General features: G+C 38.1%; 1 long non-coding RNA gene across 1 annotated transcript; it reads left to right on the top strand.

The window, feature by feature from the left end:
• Positions 1 to 618: 618 nt before the first annotated feature.
• Positions 619 to 5,756, top strand: LOC110832245 (uncharacterized). Its single transcript, XR_015534498.1, has 2 exons — positions 619 to 877; positions 5,022 to 5,756. It is a non-coding gene; the product is annotated as an uncharacterized LOC110832245 (long non-coding RNA).
• Positions 5,757 to 17,221: the final 11,465 nt, after the last annotated feature.

Genomic DNA, 17,221 nt, shown 5'->3' with positions numbered 1-17,221 from the left:
ACGTTCTAACTCAACCGCAACGAAAGTCAAATACGGAGTCAGCACAAGAATATAAACTAAATACAAAGAACAGAAAACTACAAAAAAATGAGCGAAAAAGCAGGTTGCTTCGAGAGGTATGTATGCAAAACTATTATATAAGTCAGCACTGTTTGTATCATTTCTGTGAGGGGGGCACCTGCATTTAAAAACAGTTTAGACATATTCTTCTGTCAAGAAAGTATTATAAAATTAAACACAATTTTCATCAACAATGTAATAAATTTGCATATATAATTTGCAACAGCGATGCACGCAGGCGAAGGACTGTGTCTCAATGTATTGTTCTCGCTGAAAGTATAATAGTGTCCATGATGGAATTACATTTATTTTACGCTTGAAAGGGGGGTTGGATGGTTGAGTTTTAAACACTTGACCAATTCCCCGAAGGGACAAATATTTTAACCCCCCATTCGGGGGGTTTGGTATAGTTCTTTTTCTCAAGATTTTAAAAAAGCAACCAACACCCCCGAAGGGGAATTGGTAGCGTTTTAAAACCGACCAACCCCCCGAGGAGCTTCGAAAGGAGCGCTCTGCTCTAGTCTTTCTTACTATAAAAATTTGTGATTAGTCGTTGTCTTCAAGAAATGACGTCATCAACAATGCCAACAGATATTTGTTTACTCGGCATTGTTGTGGAACACAACAATGCCGAGTAAACAAATATAACGCTTCACAACAAATAAATAAAAAAATATCAAGCCAGTCGCACTATCACTGCTCCAGAAGGAGCACTTCGCATTCTTGAATATTGACTGACAGTTGGCCTAAAACATCAGAAAAGTGAAAGAAGACGTTATAAAGTATTTGAAGTACCAACTCCAACAACTTCAACAAGGTAAACTGATACGCATTCGATATATTACGATTACGAAAACTATTATGAAAACTGACTTTATGATCGATTTTAAGACGAAGATTTGCTAGGGTGGGGCTGGACGTAAAAAGTGGACTGAACAAGAACTGTTGACTTTTGAACAGCGACGTAAAGAACTACAACATCAGACATATTTAAGAAATAAAGAAAAGCGAAAAAAGACTTACATTGATAAACGAGACCATATTAACGACACACGTAAAAAAACAGACGAAGATTTGCAAGTGTGGGATTGGACGTAGAAAGTTGTGTGACCAAAAACAGTTTGCCTCTGAACAGCGACGTAAAAACTCAAACATCAGACATATTTAACAAATTTAACAAATAAAGAAAAGCGAAGGAAGACTTACATTGATAAACGTAGAAAAACGTATTCAATAAGAACAGAAGAGCAGAAGAAAACAAAAGAAGACTTGCAAGGGTGGGATTGGGCGTAGAAAGTTGACTGACCAAGAACAGTTGACCTCTGAATAACGACGTAAAGAATTAAAACATCAGAACTACTTAACGAGTAAAGAAAAGCGAAGGGAGATTTACATTGATAAACGCAGAAAAACTTATTCAACAGAAACAGAAGAGCAGAAGAAAACAAACGAAGACTTGCAAGGGTGGGATTGGAAGTAGATAGTTGACTAACCATGAACAGGTGGCCTCTGAAAAGCGATGTAAAGAACTAAGACATCAGATCTATTTAACAAATAAGGATAAGCGAAAGAAGACTTACATTGTTAAACGAGACCATATTAACAACACACGTAGAAAAACAGACGAAGATTTGCTAGGGTGTTGTTGGACGTAGAAAGTTGACTAACCAAGAACAGTTGACCTCTGAAAAGCGACGTAAAGAACTAATCCATCAGACCTATTAAACAAATAAAGAAAGACGAAGGGAGAGTTACATTGATAAATATAGAAAAACGTATACAACAAGAACAGAAGAGAAAAGGAAAAAACAGACGAAGATAAGCAATGGTGTTGCTGGACGTAGAAAGTTGAATGATCAAGAACAAATGGCCTCTGAACAGCGACGTAAAGAACTAAAACATCAGAACTATTCAACAAAAAACAGAAGAGAAAAAAAGAAGACTTGCAAGGGTGGGGTTGGACGTAGATAGTTGACTAACCAAGAACTGTTGGCCTCTGATCAGCGACGTAAAGAACTAATCCATCAGACCTATTTAACAAATAAAGAAAAACGAAGGGAGAGTTACATTGATAAATATAGAAAAACGTATACAACAAGAACAGAAGAGAAAAAGAAAGAAAAAGAAAAAAGAGACGAAGATTAGCAATGGAGTTGCTGGACGTAGATTGTTGACTGATCAAGAACAGATGGCCTCTGAACAGCGACGTAAGGAACTAAAACATCAGAACTATTCAACAAAAAACAGAAGAGGAAATAAAAAAGAAGACTTGCAAGGGTGGGGTTGGACGTAGAAAGTTGACTAACCAAGAACTGTTGGCCTCTGATCAGCGACGTATAAAAGTAAAATATCAGATTACAGGAAGCGCTTCGAAAGGATTAGTAGTCGTCGTCAAAAAATGACGTCATCAACAATATAACCTTATATTTGTTTATACACGGGGGTTAGTTTAGCGTCTTACTCAAGATTTTAAAACGCAAAAAACCCACTTCGGGGGGTTGGTCAAGTGTTTAAACCCCCCATGGGGTGGTTAGTTTATTTTCTTACTCAGGGGTTAAAACACTTGAATGAGACACTAAACTAACTCCCCTTCGGGACTAACCAAGGTTGGTTGCGTTTTACAAACTTGACACACACCCCCCTAGGAGCTCCGAAGGGGAATTGGTAGCGTTTTAAAACCGACCAACCCCCCGAGGAGCTTCGAAAGGAGCGCTCTGCTCTAGTCTTACTATAAAAATTTATGATTTTCGTCGTCTTCAAAGAATGACGTCATCAACAATGTCACCTTATATTTGATTATACTCGGCATTGTTGTAGAACACAACAATGCCGAGTAAACAAATAATGCTTCACAACAAAATCTATCAAGCCAATCGCATGATCACTGTTCCAGAAGCAGCACATCGCATTCTTGAAAATTGACTGACAGTTGGCTTAAACATTAGAAAAGTGAAAGGATACGTTATCAAGTATTTGAAACGTTATCAACTGTTTGAAGTACCAACTCCAACAAGGTAAACTGATACTCATTAAATATATTACGATTACGAGTTTTATGAAAACTGACTTTATAATCGATTTTAAGAAGAAGATTTGCAAGGGTGGAGCTGGACGTAGAAAGTTGACTGACCATGAACAGTTGGCCTTTGAACAGCGACGTAAAGAATTAAACATCAGACCTACTTAACAAATAAAGAAAAGCGAAAGAAGACTTACATCGATAAACGTATGAAAACGTATTCAACAAGAACAGAAGAGGAAAAAAATACGAAGATTTGCAAGGGTAGGATTGGACGTAGAAAGTTGACTGACCAAGAACAGTTTGTCTCTGAACAGCGACGTAAAGAACTAAAATATCAGAACAATTTAAGAAATAAGGATAAGCGAAAGAAGACTTTATTCAACAAGAACAGAAGAGCAGAAGAAAACAAACGAAGAGTTGCAAGGGTGGGGTTGGACGTAGAAAGTTGACTGACCAAGAACAGTTGGCCTCTGAACAGCAACGTAAAGAACGAAGTATTAAATATCAACAGAAACCGATAGACGAAAAACGCGAAATTATCGAGAAAGAACGAAGAAGAAAATATGCAACAAGAGAGGTCAAAGGTGCCTTGAGGTATTCCTTATAATACAGAAAAGACAAAATACAATTTTTCGAAGATACGTATGTACAAATATCTGTTAGAATAAGAAGCTTTGGAAACATTTAATTGAAAATGAAGATAGTCCAAAATAATTAAGGGCATCCAAAAAAAGTATGAGAAACGTAATCGAAGGAATTGATAAAATCAAAATAAGCATTGTTAACGCAAGTTACTAAATTAGATGCCTTATATTCTAATTAATCAAAGTAATGTACATTTGGTATTAACTTTGATTTAAATTAAATGAATGGTAGTAGCCGTTTATAATAGTTTAATAAATTTGGGGAAATTATTTGAAGTTGAGCAGTCAACCATTAACAATAAGATCTCTGCTGCCTTTCTTAAAAATAGACACAAAGGTTTCCTACTTCTACAGAGGAAAATTAAAAGTTAATAAAATGTGACGTGAAAGAAGACTAGATATCTCGAAACAACCTATTATAATACTTTACTTTGATACTTTCACGACCCGTTCTTCAAGTGCCTGAGCACTGCGGGTCCCAACTTTTCGTTGGGTTTGACCTATATGTATTTGTAGGACTCCTTTTACAAGGGATAGGACCGTCGCAAGGCCTCTACATGTACACAGGACAGCAAAACACAGAAGAACGCGGACAAACATCCATGTCTTGAGTGGGATTCTAACCCACAGTCCCAGTTACCAAGCGGCACAAGGCCCAAGTCTCAGACCGCGCGGCCACTGTGACCCCACCTTTTATAATGGAATTAGGAGTTCCGTCTGCTCAGACTCATTTCGTCAAACTGAGACAACTGATATAGTTTTCTCAACATCTGAAGCAGACGTACAGTGTCCCGCAACGGAATGTCCATAGCTTAACTACGTGATCCTGGGATAATTTTGAGTAGAAATGTTCTAATTAACCTGGGTTCAATCCGCAACGGTTCGTAAACAAAGTTGGAATTAGCATTTACCATGCTCTGGTTAAGTAATTGCCGATTATTAGTACAACCTCTTGCAGCGTACGCAAATTTTGCTATATTACTTTGACAGGGCAGTGACTACATTTCCGCAAAACTTTCCAGACCGTTCGATTGGTCGAGGCGGTCCAGTGTCTTGGCCAGAAACATCACCAGATCTGTCACCTTTAGATTACTTCCTCTGGGTTCACATGAAATCTCAAGAGATCAAAGATGTATAAAGTGAAGTTTTCGCGGCCACTGAAATTGATGAACGACTATCTGCAAAGAACATATGAGTCATATCCGTCTCTAACAGCCCGAGATGTCCGTGTAAGCAAATTCCGTTTTAGTTTTAAGGCTCTGTTTACCATTTCCAATATTACGTTTCTTACGCAGGATTGGTGGTACCTAGCAAGGGACGATGTCTTGAGCTGGCGCAGGACTCTGCCCTTAGTTAGCTTTTTGGTTGAAAAAACAACCTGCCATCCAACGCCAGTTCCCATCCGCCAGCGCGCTACAGAGGACCAGTTTGTTACGCAGCTGCCGTGAGGATGAGAGCAGAGATGGCTCTCGAAACGTTGGCAGAGGATATGGTGTATTCACCGTTCAGCCACCTGACGCGGCTCGTAGCCCGAGAGTTTTTCATCAGCTCAAAGATGCCTCGACAATAATGGTAGCCATTTCGAGGCACAAATGTTAGTAAATTCAGAATTTGGTAATATGTAATCCAGAAAACTAAACTATAATGAAATTACAAACATTAAAAATGCAAGAGTATGATATTTCTGATTTTCTTGACAAACCGTTGCTGGTCGTACCATGTTAATTAGAACTTTTCTACTCAAAATGATCCCAGGATTACGTAGTTATCTATGGACACCCTGTTTTGGAACAGCCTATATACAAATATAGTTAAAAAAATTAAAAATATGTAGAGAGAATTGTTCAGAATATTGATAGAAGGGGTAGAGTTAAAAGTGGTTTGCATAGGTTTCCGTAATAAATTGCGGCCCCACATTAATTTTCAGCTTCAATTTAGGAAATTGATTGTTCACGCCTTCTAATTTGGGGATATATTTCCAACAATGCTTTTCTCTGATTATTTTACCAATAAATATACTTACTTAATCACTTGTGATGGATATACTTAAAATTACCTTTGTTAGCATGTTACAACTAACTGGTCATTTTTAAGAAAATAGACCATTCTCCACATTGCAATGCTGATATTATAGGAACACCATTACCCTGATTTTCTTTCAAGGTTGACTGGATTTTAAAATTATCACTTCTTGTACTTTTCTTAATTTAACAGGTTGCATTAATTGCGGTATACGGAACTTAGTTGTATGCAATTAAGAAATGCATTTAACCTCAGATAACTTCCGTGCATACGAGGTGCGATCGGAAAGTTTCAAGACTGCGCGTATAAAAACCCGTACACTTATCTCAGGTATTAAATTTATCAATCACCCTCGACGTAGTTACCCTGGGAGTGAACACAACGATCCCAGCGCCGCTGCCAAGCCTGGAAGCATCCCTGGAAATCTTTCTTTGTCAGCCTGTCAAGCACTATCTGCGATTCTGCCTGAATCTCTTCTATCGTCTCAAATCTCCTTCCCTTTAGCTGAAATTTCATCTTTGGGAAGAGGAAGAAGTCACACGGAGCTAAGGAGGGTGCGGGATGACGGCCATGGTGTTTGAGGCCAAACACTGCCGAACTTTGAGGGCGGTGTGCGCTGGCGCGTTGTCATGATGCAGCAGCCAGTTGTGGTTGCGCCACTTTGACGGCCGCTTCCGTCCTTTAGAATCAGCTGACAGGTCCCATAGCCTATCCCAACAATGTCGCACAAATCGTTGATAGTACGACGTCGATCTTCGTGAATGGCCTGCCGAATCTTCGTAACATTTTCGGGCGTTGTCCAGAACGCTCGTCATCATCGACAGAGGTTCGGCCATTTTCAAAACGTGAATGCCACACAAAAGTTTGTGCACGACCCATTGCGGACTTCCCAAATGCTTTCTTTAGCATTTCATAGGTTTCCATAGCCGTTTTGGCGAGTCTTTGGCAAGAGATTCAGGCAGAATCGCAGATGGTGCTTGACAGGCTGACAAAGAAAGATTTCCAGGGATGCTTCCAGGCTTAGCAGCGGCGCTGGGATCGTTGTGTTCACTCCCAGGGGAACTACTTCGAGGGTGATGGATGAATTTAATACCTGAGATAAGTGTACGGGTTTTTATACGCGCAGTCTGGAAACCTTCTGATCGAACCTCGTAAAAGCCCTGGTTATATATATATATTTTAGAGAAAAAACAATATTATTATCATATTCATTTGCCAGTTGTCGGAACCTTGTGAGGGAACAAATAAATCTTTGAACGACTCTCCTGTAACGATTGCATCAACTGTGGAATTTTATTGACGTGACCAAAATCTGCTCTTTGCATGGGTGGGAAGTTTTGTGTATAGACTGAAAAATAAATATATGTATTGATATAACACAAACATGACGCAATTAAGATATAATTTTAAGACAAATAATATATTTTGTCTTTGAAGAAAGGAGAGTTTGTCAGCGAAAAATTAATGAATCCTTTAACCAAACAAGCAACATAGTGAGTCGGCTTATGAGAGAACTAGTTGTATACCTGCAGGCAGAAAGTGTGTTTGATGTAAGGAAGTGTTCTCTGAAGTGTAATCTGGTGGTTGCGTGCATTTGCGTATGTACCATATCAGTAAAGTAACACTTTGATTTTTATGATACCGTTTATATTGAAATTATAGAAATGGTAAAATCATAAATGCCATTACTTAATTCGTTTTAGAACCTACCTGGCATATGGACTAGGGGTTTGAGTATTCCCCACATCCAACGCATTTTAAATAGAGCGTTTATTTATAAAGTATTCAATACAGGTGTAAGTAATGATTTATTTGTATTAATCCTATAAACGTACGGAAAGAAAATTTTAAACTGAGTTATACTCACAGAAATATCCATATCCTATTAAACGGATTTTAACCTTCCTATTATCCGCATAAACTTTGTCCGTGTTTCCGTTTTTAACGAAACCTCGGAAAATGAATAGTCCTAGTCAGAAGTTAACAGAATTTGCAGCCGTCATAGAATGCTGTGGTCTATCGGGGTAGACACAATCTCTTTTTTTTAACAAATTGGAAGTTACTAAGTGACCAATAGCGTAAACAACAATTAATTTGTATATATTTATTTATTTATTACGAAGAAGGATTTGAGCTGTTCACGGCGGTGACTACGAAGTTGGCTGTCTTCTTACTTGCTGCTTACTTGATTTCGCAACCAGTAGTTCAGAATATACACGTTTTCAGTCGAATATGGGACGATGAATCAATTGTCAGTGATACTGAAGGAAGTGGTATTGACCTTATTTTAATGATTTGTCCGGTATTTTCCTGCACGAATTGTCAAAAACCACTAAGAAACTCGGTCAGAATGTTTTGTTCCTGTGCCGGGGCTTGAACAAAGTGTTATTGGTTACGAAGCAGAACGCTAATTACTTAACCGAGACTTTCAGTTATTCCTGTTATACAGTTTCTTATAGATAAATGACGGTTAAAGGTGTCCTTTAACCTACGCATTACTTCATAAAAACGCGTGACAGTTCTTCTTTCTAGGCCTGAGTTTTAGATAAGTTTCAAGTGATAATCTTCACCTCCGGGCCGCTTTATCTCCAGTAGCCACAGAATATGAATGATATAGAATTGGTGGCGAAGAGGGAAATACAAAACATAGTCACGGATGATCCATATTTTAACAATTTTATATTACTTACGTTATTTGAGAGCGCCAACGCTGAAGATTACAGTGCAGGCTACGTAGAGATTGCAAAGCTGCATGATTAATGATTTAACTTCACTTAAATAATCACAAAACATAAGAAATTCCAACATTTATATAGACACAAGCATTGGATGTCCTTGGTAAAAGTCCCTCCCTACGAGTATGTAATACAGCTCGGTGAGTGATGCGTATATTTTACCGTGAAAGTCCTAAAGATGGGGAATGACATTGCACTAGCTTGAATAAAATTAAGTGATCATGTTTGAAAATGTTTTGTATCTTTGTTTTTAAAAGCATCTAATAAGTTATTATTTTCTTACCAGAATTCTGTATATGTACCTATTTTCTTCATTGCGAACTATGTTTGTATTCCAGCGTGAGTAGTGATTTGATAATCACGAATATCACGCTACCCATTACCAGAGCCAGCAGAGCCCCACTGACGAAAATGTGTACACATATTTCCGCCCTCTTCAGAGTGAAAATGATAATCTACGAAACCCTAAAGGATAGTCACATTCTGTTTGCCTGCTAACTGAATTATTTACAAGTTAACCGACTGCATGGCTTGTTATATGCGTTGTTCTCTGACCGACGTGAAGTTATCCTACATTTGTCCTATTTCGTTGGAATCTAAAGGTGTATCACCGTTATCAAAAAATCCCCACAAAACGGTAAACAGCCCAATTTAGATTTTTGATTTTCTGAGAGAACGAACGTCGCAGTCCAGTAATTAGAACTCCTAATTCATATTTCATAAGCCCATAATAAAAATCTAAATTTTCTGACCATCTACCCCGATTGAAGTCCATCTTGATTTTCTTCAGTAGTGCCAGGAAATTGCCGGAATAACACCTTAGCCACATCTTCCTTCCGCATCCTTTGCCATTCATTATTCCCTGCTCTCCATATCACTGGATGAATTTATAAACGTCGTTAAGTAAACAAAGTCATCCCGAGCTCCAAAATTGATGAACTGTAATTCCTGTCATCCATTTACCATATTGAAGGTTTCTTAACATTCGAAAAGTTCGAGAAGTTGTACCAAGCCCTTCTTATGTAACGAGGCGTTATTGTTTCAGTGCCCCTCCATTAAGGTAGAGGAAAAATCCTCCTTGTCGTATTTATGTCGCCATTTCACGCCTTGGCAATGACACACCTCTGTGTCATTACTACATGGTTGGAAAAATGAATAAAATAAACTTTTTACATCCTTGCGTATTGAAATGCCATAATTACTATACATGTGCTAAATTTATAATGTAGAATAACCTGATTTACATTCTTCAGCTTTAAAAAAGAGCTTGTTAAATACATTTCTCGACCGTTGGAATCTTTCATACCAATTACGTTAAATTCTAAACCGGAAGACCTTGCCGCGTCATTCTTATTTGGAAATTATTTCATTTAAATTTTTGTTTTAATAAGTATCCCGGAATTGTTATTATATAATCAATTTGTAGGCTTGTTTATTCTATGACAGGCTTCGTCAAAAATTCTAAATCTTTTTAATTATTGATTTTGCTTTCACCTATTTATCTTAATCTGACCCATATACAGCGTGTATACTTTAAATGTATGCCACTTTAACATTGCTCTTGAATCAAAAGCCACAATAATGAAAGATAAACGTATTTGTACAAGGAATATGATCAAGTTAATAAGTAGTGTCACTTGAGTTTCCACATCTTTCCACCTGAAGAACAAGACTCAAGGTTAATAAAATGGCGTATCACGTAAAAAAGCTACAAGTGAATTGTGTTGTCATGAGTGTAGGTAGTATAAATTATTAAGCAGGATGGCTGCATTTGTAAAGGAAAGAGACCCGTAGACGATCAAGCACTGAGGCTCAGGTGGATCGAGATCGTGCGGCTTTCGTTCACAATTCTTGTAAATAAACCAGGCATCTTTCCTTACAATTAAACATTCCACACGCAAGAGTGCACATGGTTTTGAGGAAACGTTTGCAACTTAAACGTTATATGTGTGAGCTGTAACAACAATTAAATACCCAATACAAAGAAATTCGCTAAACAATTCTGTCTAACTTTCTTTCAAGAGCTTCGAATTCTTTACAGACAAAATTGTCTTCATCGATGGAGCCACGTTTCATTTATTGGAAAAAGTTAATCGGCATTACCTGAGACTTTGGGGGAGCAGCAGTCATCACGATGTTATTGAATATACGAGAGACATTAAAAAGTTGAATGTGTTTTGAGCTTTGTCCCAAGAAAATACAATTGCCGAAAGTTCTGTGACTGCCATAGTGTACCTAGAAATGTTAGAGGAATTTCATACGCCTGCTTTGGAAGAAGAGGGTTCCGATGGTATGCCTTTCCAAGAAGACGGAGAAAATCCAAAATTCAACGGGAAAGCGACGGACTTCGTAAAACTAAAGTTTCCAGAAAAATGGACTGGTAGAGGCGGGACTAACACTTGGCATCCTCTTTCATCTGACCTCAATCGCCTTAATTCTTTCAGTTTTGGCTACATCAAGTATGCTGTGTACGTGCTAACATTGACCACCTCTTTGCCGGAAAGATAACGTGTGCATTAGCTACAATTACCGTCGACTCGCTTCTTCAATTGTGAATTGAAATTGAACGCCGTAATGATAGCTGCTGGGCCACTCAGTGTACATCCGTAAATAAAGGTCACAAAAACTTGATCTTATACAGAGTGAGTCAGAAGTATGGTTGGAAAATTTAAGGGCATGTTCTTGGAACCAAAATTTAATAATAATTCACATGAACATGGGGTCGGAAATGCTTCCTTAGCAAGATACCACTGAATTGCTCTTCAAATGCCACTCTACTGAACTTTGGACTTTCATCCCTTCTATTAATTCAGATAACAGAATACCAGGAACGAGTGGTGCTAGTGCGACGTCACCACATTTTGATTGCATATCTGTTCACGTTTCAGCAAATGAAAGTTTATGATTTAATACACAGGTGCTATAGTCTGCTAGATGGATGTTTGAAGAATTTAGTGACATCTGTCTAACATCCGGTGAAATAGTATGCAGAAAAATTTCTTAACAAACGCTTGTGTGGGTTGTTTGTGACGCTATTAAAACAAGCTCTGGAGTGTTCGATCGTGTTTGTCAGTCAACTGTTCGTTTTCGTCTGGCATGTGTGGTGATGAAGAGATCGAATTTTGAACACAACCCCCAAAATCGCGAATTTGATACTTCGTAATTAACACTGTTTGCAAAATTTGTGTTCCCCATTCTGTTATATCTAGACTAGGAAGTATTTCCTACCCCATGTTGATAGAAACATTTTTATTGATTTGATTCCCAGAACATGCCCTTAAATTTTCCAACATACTTTTGACTCAACCTGAATAATACTCATATGCGTTTAGTTTTTATTCCTATAAATTAAAGTTCATGATCAATGCCACAATAAAATGGTTTATATTTAATTTGTACAACCTGTAAGGTAAAGTCGCACCGTCAAGCACCATGTAGGCGTACAAGGGAGATTTTTTTATACTCAATAGTAGGAACCTGAAATTTGCTCTGCATTTGTTTCACTGACATTGAATGAGTAGACAGGTGTTATCTGATACATAGACTTGCTAAAATGTAGGTTCATTGACCAGATTTTATACTGAAACACTCAAGTTGTTTATTTATTATACCACAAGTATTATAATCAGCTGTTATAATGCCTGCAAACTTCTATCTACATCTTAGTGAAAGCTCATAATCATATCAAAAATGATACATATAAGTTCACTGCAAGGAACAAGGTACAGGTTTTTCCTACTTAATATAAAATTAATGCTTCAAGGACTTAATAATCTGGTATGACACATATTTTGTATTACTGCCATGGCCCGTAATGATTATGGGTCTTGTAAATAAATTATGATTTAATTCGTTAACGGCTGTATAACAACGGAAAAGCGCTGGACATATATCGCTTAAACGGTCTCCTAGAAATTACACCGCAGACACGTTTCAAGATAAGAAACAGCGAATCAGAAGGTCTGAATTTGCCTCATGTGTGTTCCTTACTAAGTTGCATTGTCTTCTATTATATGACCCTGAGAACGAGGACGACGATGGTTGTTGATGTTTTCGCCATTAAACCAACTTACACGTCTGGTAGCCTGAGAAGAATTTATTTTATTGTTCTGTCTTCTCAGAAGTTATTAGTAAAGTAGCATTTCCAAATAAGAAAATTGTATCCAACGATGTCTAATGTATCCTATATTGCCTTGCGATGTCCCTGGCATGCATGTTAAACAAGGAGAACACATATTTACTATCGGTATTCTCCTTTAGTTGTTTCTTAAGTTATGGATTATGCCAGGAATTATTGTAGAAGGTGGATTAAGATGGGTGTGACAGGGAAATAAAGCCTGAGTAAAATAATAGCAGTTTACATAACTGCGATTATTTCTTATTTTTACTATATAGAAAGCACTATAATAACCCTACGTATAGTAACGAAAATTACATTATCATTCTAAGGTTTCACAAAAACTATTCAAAAGGATAGGTCCCTTAATATTGGCAGTTTTAAAATTTGTTGAAAATAAAAAGGTTAAAAGGCATGATATACCAGCTTTAGAAAGAAACATTCTCTATATAGATAGTTTTATATTTATTTACTTACATAGCAGCTGACATTAAAATCAATAGTTTTCACACTCATGTCAAATTCTTAAATAATGTGAGCACATGACTAAAACAAATACAAACATAATACTTGATATATTTATTGAAATAAAAACAACCAAAATACACCATTTAGGTAAACAGTCTATACGCACACGAATCATCAAGGGTAATTGTGTCTCTTTATAATAAATGAAACGGGAAAAGTGTGGACATTTAAGTTGTTATTTATTTAGTGTTCTGTCTGACGACAGGTCCATATGAACAGAATCCTTCCATCCTTTTCTCGGAATGGGACCTGTTCATATACATTCTTGGCAGATGATCCAGAAGTGGTTTGCCATTGCCTTCTTCTGTGTGTGAATGGAGTAATTGTTGGGATGCCACGGAGAAACCGGAGAAGCCCCCGGAGGAAACCTCCGTGTTGCCTAGACCACGGCCTTTCCCAACACAAGTTATAAATTCGGGCACCGCCGGGAATCGAACCGAGACCCCAGGATTACAAGGCCAGCGTTCTAACCGCTAGATCACCGTGGCTATTATTTAAGTTGTATGAGTACCTAAATTGTGTGTGTTTCTTTTGCCTTCAGTTTACTTAAGTTGTTATTGGCCTTTCGAAAATAATGTTGTTCTCCGCTGACACTGAGGTCACAGAAACTACACATTTATACTTGAATTTAATGAGAAATTGTATAAACAAATTTAAATAAAACCTTTCCGTAATGAGCATTTTGATTCGTGATTACATAAGTACAGGCGTCGCGAAATGCCTTAGCATCTTGAGTGATAAGAAAACGAACAGATTTATAACTTTGTTTTGTCTGTGTCAACGAAGGATTAGTTACATGGAACTTTCAAGGTGTTCGACCCAGATTTCGATAGGAAACTCTACAAATCTGTTAACACAGAGCATCAGTTCAGTTGAATGCATTTTCGGTATCTCCTGGAAGAGACAAAGTTCAGAACCAGAAAGCTTGGTGAGTCATAATGAATATGCTACACTTTCCAAAATGTACAAACAAATTAAATGACTATAGCTGTATAACGACGTAAGTGGTGTCCACTGCATGAAGAGACTGATATAGACTTAAATCAAAATCAAGGATAATCATGATAAATTTTATCTTCAGGCATGATACTTTAGAAGAAAAATTCTCTAACTCTTCTGTTACTACAGAAACCTGGAGGAAACATTTCCTGTACGGCATAGTCACATATACTCCATTGCTTTTAATGTCATATAATGAGCTGGAGCTAAATTTTTCACAGGATAAACTACGATGCATCCGCAATAATTATTCCATCGTTACTTTTGTCTCTTTCGATGTCGACTTTTGCAATATTCTGCGAGTCTATGGCGCAGTAAGGTTCATCGCCCTGTTGACGGAGGCAGTACGACCTCTGAAACGTTGGTTAGCATCGACCAGACTACACGGCGCAACAACTCAGAAGACAGAAATTTTCACACTCACCGCTGTGAAAACCTCAAATCTTACATTCACTAATATATTTTGACGGTTCTAACTAGGTATCTCAGTCAGTATAGTGTCTGACTTTGGACCTCACGGCCAGGGGTCAATCCCCGACTGGGACAGAGGATTCTTCATCTAACCTCCTCGTCCGGACCGGCTTTGGGGCCAACCCAGCCTCCTGTCCAATGAGCACCGTGGTCCTTTCCCGGGGTAAAGCGCGGCCGGGACGTGAAGCTTAGCAATCACCACTATCTTATGCCGAGGTTAAAAACGTGTAGGAATTATACACCTCTCCTAAAAGCGCCCAGGTGACGTATAGCGGGATAACACTTTTTGGAACAGTCGTTCTTACGAAGACGACAATGTTAGAGTTGATCCATAAATTCTCTACCTTTTATAGATATTAGGGCTCATTTCTGTGTTGAAAGGAGACCACTATTAAATCATATATTCAATAAGATTAGTCAATTCCACTCTCGAACAATTACTGTCAGGTCTTCCAAGTAGTGGACTTTCCCTTCACATATTCCTGATACATATTTCTTATGACTGCGATGTGGTTACCAAGGGAAAGTTTGTTCTTTGTATTTCCCTAGTAGTAATATTTTAAAACTGAAAAGTGTTCTCCTAGCGTTATTATTAACATTACGTTACTAGTTTTATTTATGTCGCATTATTTTGAGCAACTCAGTAATTAGTACACAAACACTATGTGCGTATAATTTACCTTATATGCCTATTTTGTTTCGCTATCAAATTTTATATTTGTAAAAATAATAGTATTTGCACAGCCACGGTCTACTGAATTTCAGAAATAACTGGATTGCTTTCAACGAGTACACATGTTAACCCATTTTTTGCCAGTGGCTATGACATGCTAGCAGATTATTTCTGCATTAGTTAGCACACTGGTCAACAGATATATCAAATTTTATTACAAAAGCAATAATTAACCACGTATTCTTACTTTGAAATAAAACTTAATAAAATTTATTCCTGTTAGAAACATTTAATCATTATTACATGTGAATGTCACATTTACAATAATTGCTCCGTCTTTACGTCTGAAAACACAAGTAATACGAGGTGCGATCGGAAAGTTTCGAGACTGCGCGTATAAAAACCCGTATACTTATCTCAGGTATTAAATTCATCCATCACCCTCAAAGTAGTTCCCCTGGGAGTGAACACAGCAATCCCAGCGCCGCTGCCAAGCCTGGAAGCATCCCTGGAAATCTTTCTTTGTCAGCCTTTCAAGCACCATCTGCAATTCTACTTTAATCTCTTCTATCGTCTCAAATCTCCTTCCCTTTAGCTGAATTTTCATCTTTGGGAAGAGGAAGAAGTCACACGGAGCTAAATCCGGCGAATAAGGAGGGTGCGGGATAACGGCCATGGTGTTTGAGGCCAAAAACTGCCGAACTTTGAGGGCGGTGTGCGCTGGCGCGTTGTCATGATGCGTCTCATGTGGAGTTCTTCCTTTAGAATCAGCTGACAGGTCCCATAGCCTATCCCAACAATGTCGCACAAGTCGTTGATGGTACGACGTCGATCTTCGTGAATGGCCTGCCGTATCTTCGTAACATTTTCGGGCGTTGTGCTCGAAGATGGTCGTCCAGAACGCTCGTCATCATCGACAGAGGTTCGGCCATTTTTAAAACGTGAATGCCACACAAAAGTTTGTGCACGACCCATTGCGGACTCCCCAAATGCTTGCGTTAGCATTTCATAGGTTTCCGTAGCCGTTTTGGCGAGTCTTTGGCAAGAGATTCAGGCAGAATCGCAGATGGTGCTTGACAGGCTGACAAAGAAAGATTTCCAGGGATGCTTCCAGGCTTGGCAGCGGTGCTGGGATCGTTGTGTTCACTCCCAGGGGAACTACTTCGAGGGTGATGGATGAATTTAATACCAGAGATAAGTGTACGGGTTTTTATACGCGCAGTCTTAAAACCTTCCGATCGCACCTCGTACAAGGACACTTTTCAATAGTCAGCTCACATTTCGCTTTGTACTTAGTTCTCGACTGTCGACTGACTTAAACTAACCAACAACCAATTAACCATTCTACAAAGAAGCTGAAGTATGAATAGACTCGAAGATCTGATCCTGGATGTTTTGCAGCTCTCTCGGACCTCGATGTGGTAGAAGACTTTTTTACCAGGATATGTTCCACTGTTTATGTATTTTGGCTAGCGATCATATAAAACGTCTGCTACAGTGAAGTGGTACATAGTAATCATTAGGTGTCGATATGACAATAATCGATCACAGTTTATTGTTACTTTGTTGAATGTTTGTCCAAGTAAGCCTAAGTTCGTCTTACAACTAATTGTAATTTATATTTAAGTAAACTTCAGCGATCAGTTCTGGTATCCTGCTTTGTATTTGTGATGAGCTCAAAAAATTAATTATGAAAGTTTGTAAAATGTTCATTAGAATCTTTCAAAATAAACGACAGTTTAAGTGGTTCGCTAATTGTTCGCAAATCTCCCGGTACCAAATCTAATTAAAGTCGGATTATTCGTTCTCGAGTTGATTAATTTGGAAGATGATTACCTGTTACGTCGCACCAGGTGCACGTGAAGTCACTGTTCACACCAGATTTAAAGCATGAAGATCATTGAAACAAAGTTTCGAAACTAATTTCCTACATCAATGAAAACAACTTCT

This window comes from Zootermopsis nevadensis, unplaced genomic scaffold, assembly GCF_977971745.1.
Source record: "Zootermopsis nevadensis isolate Lab colony 2312 unplaced genomic scaffold, Znev_1.0 Znev_ptg000010l, whole genome shotgun sequence".
NCBI lineage: Eukaryota > Metazoa > Arthropoda > Insecta > Blattodea > Termopsidae > Zootermopsis > Zootermopsis nevadensis.
The sequence above is the reverse complement of the archived record's forward strand: the minus strand, read 5'-3'. Positions and strand labels throughout refer to the sequence as shown.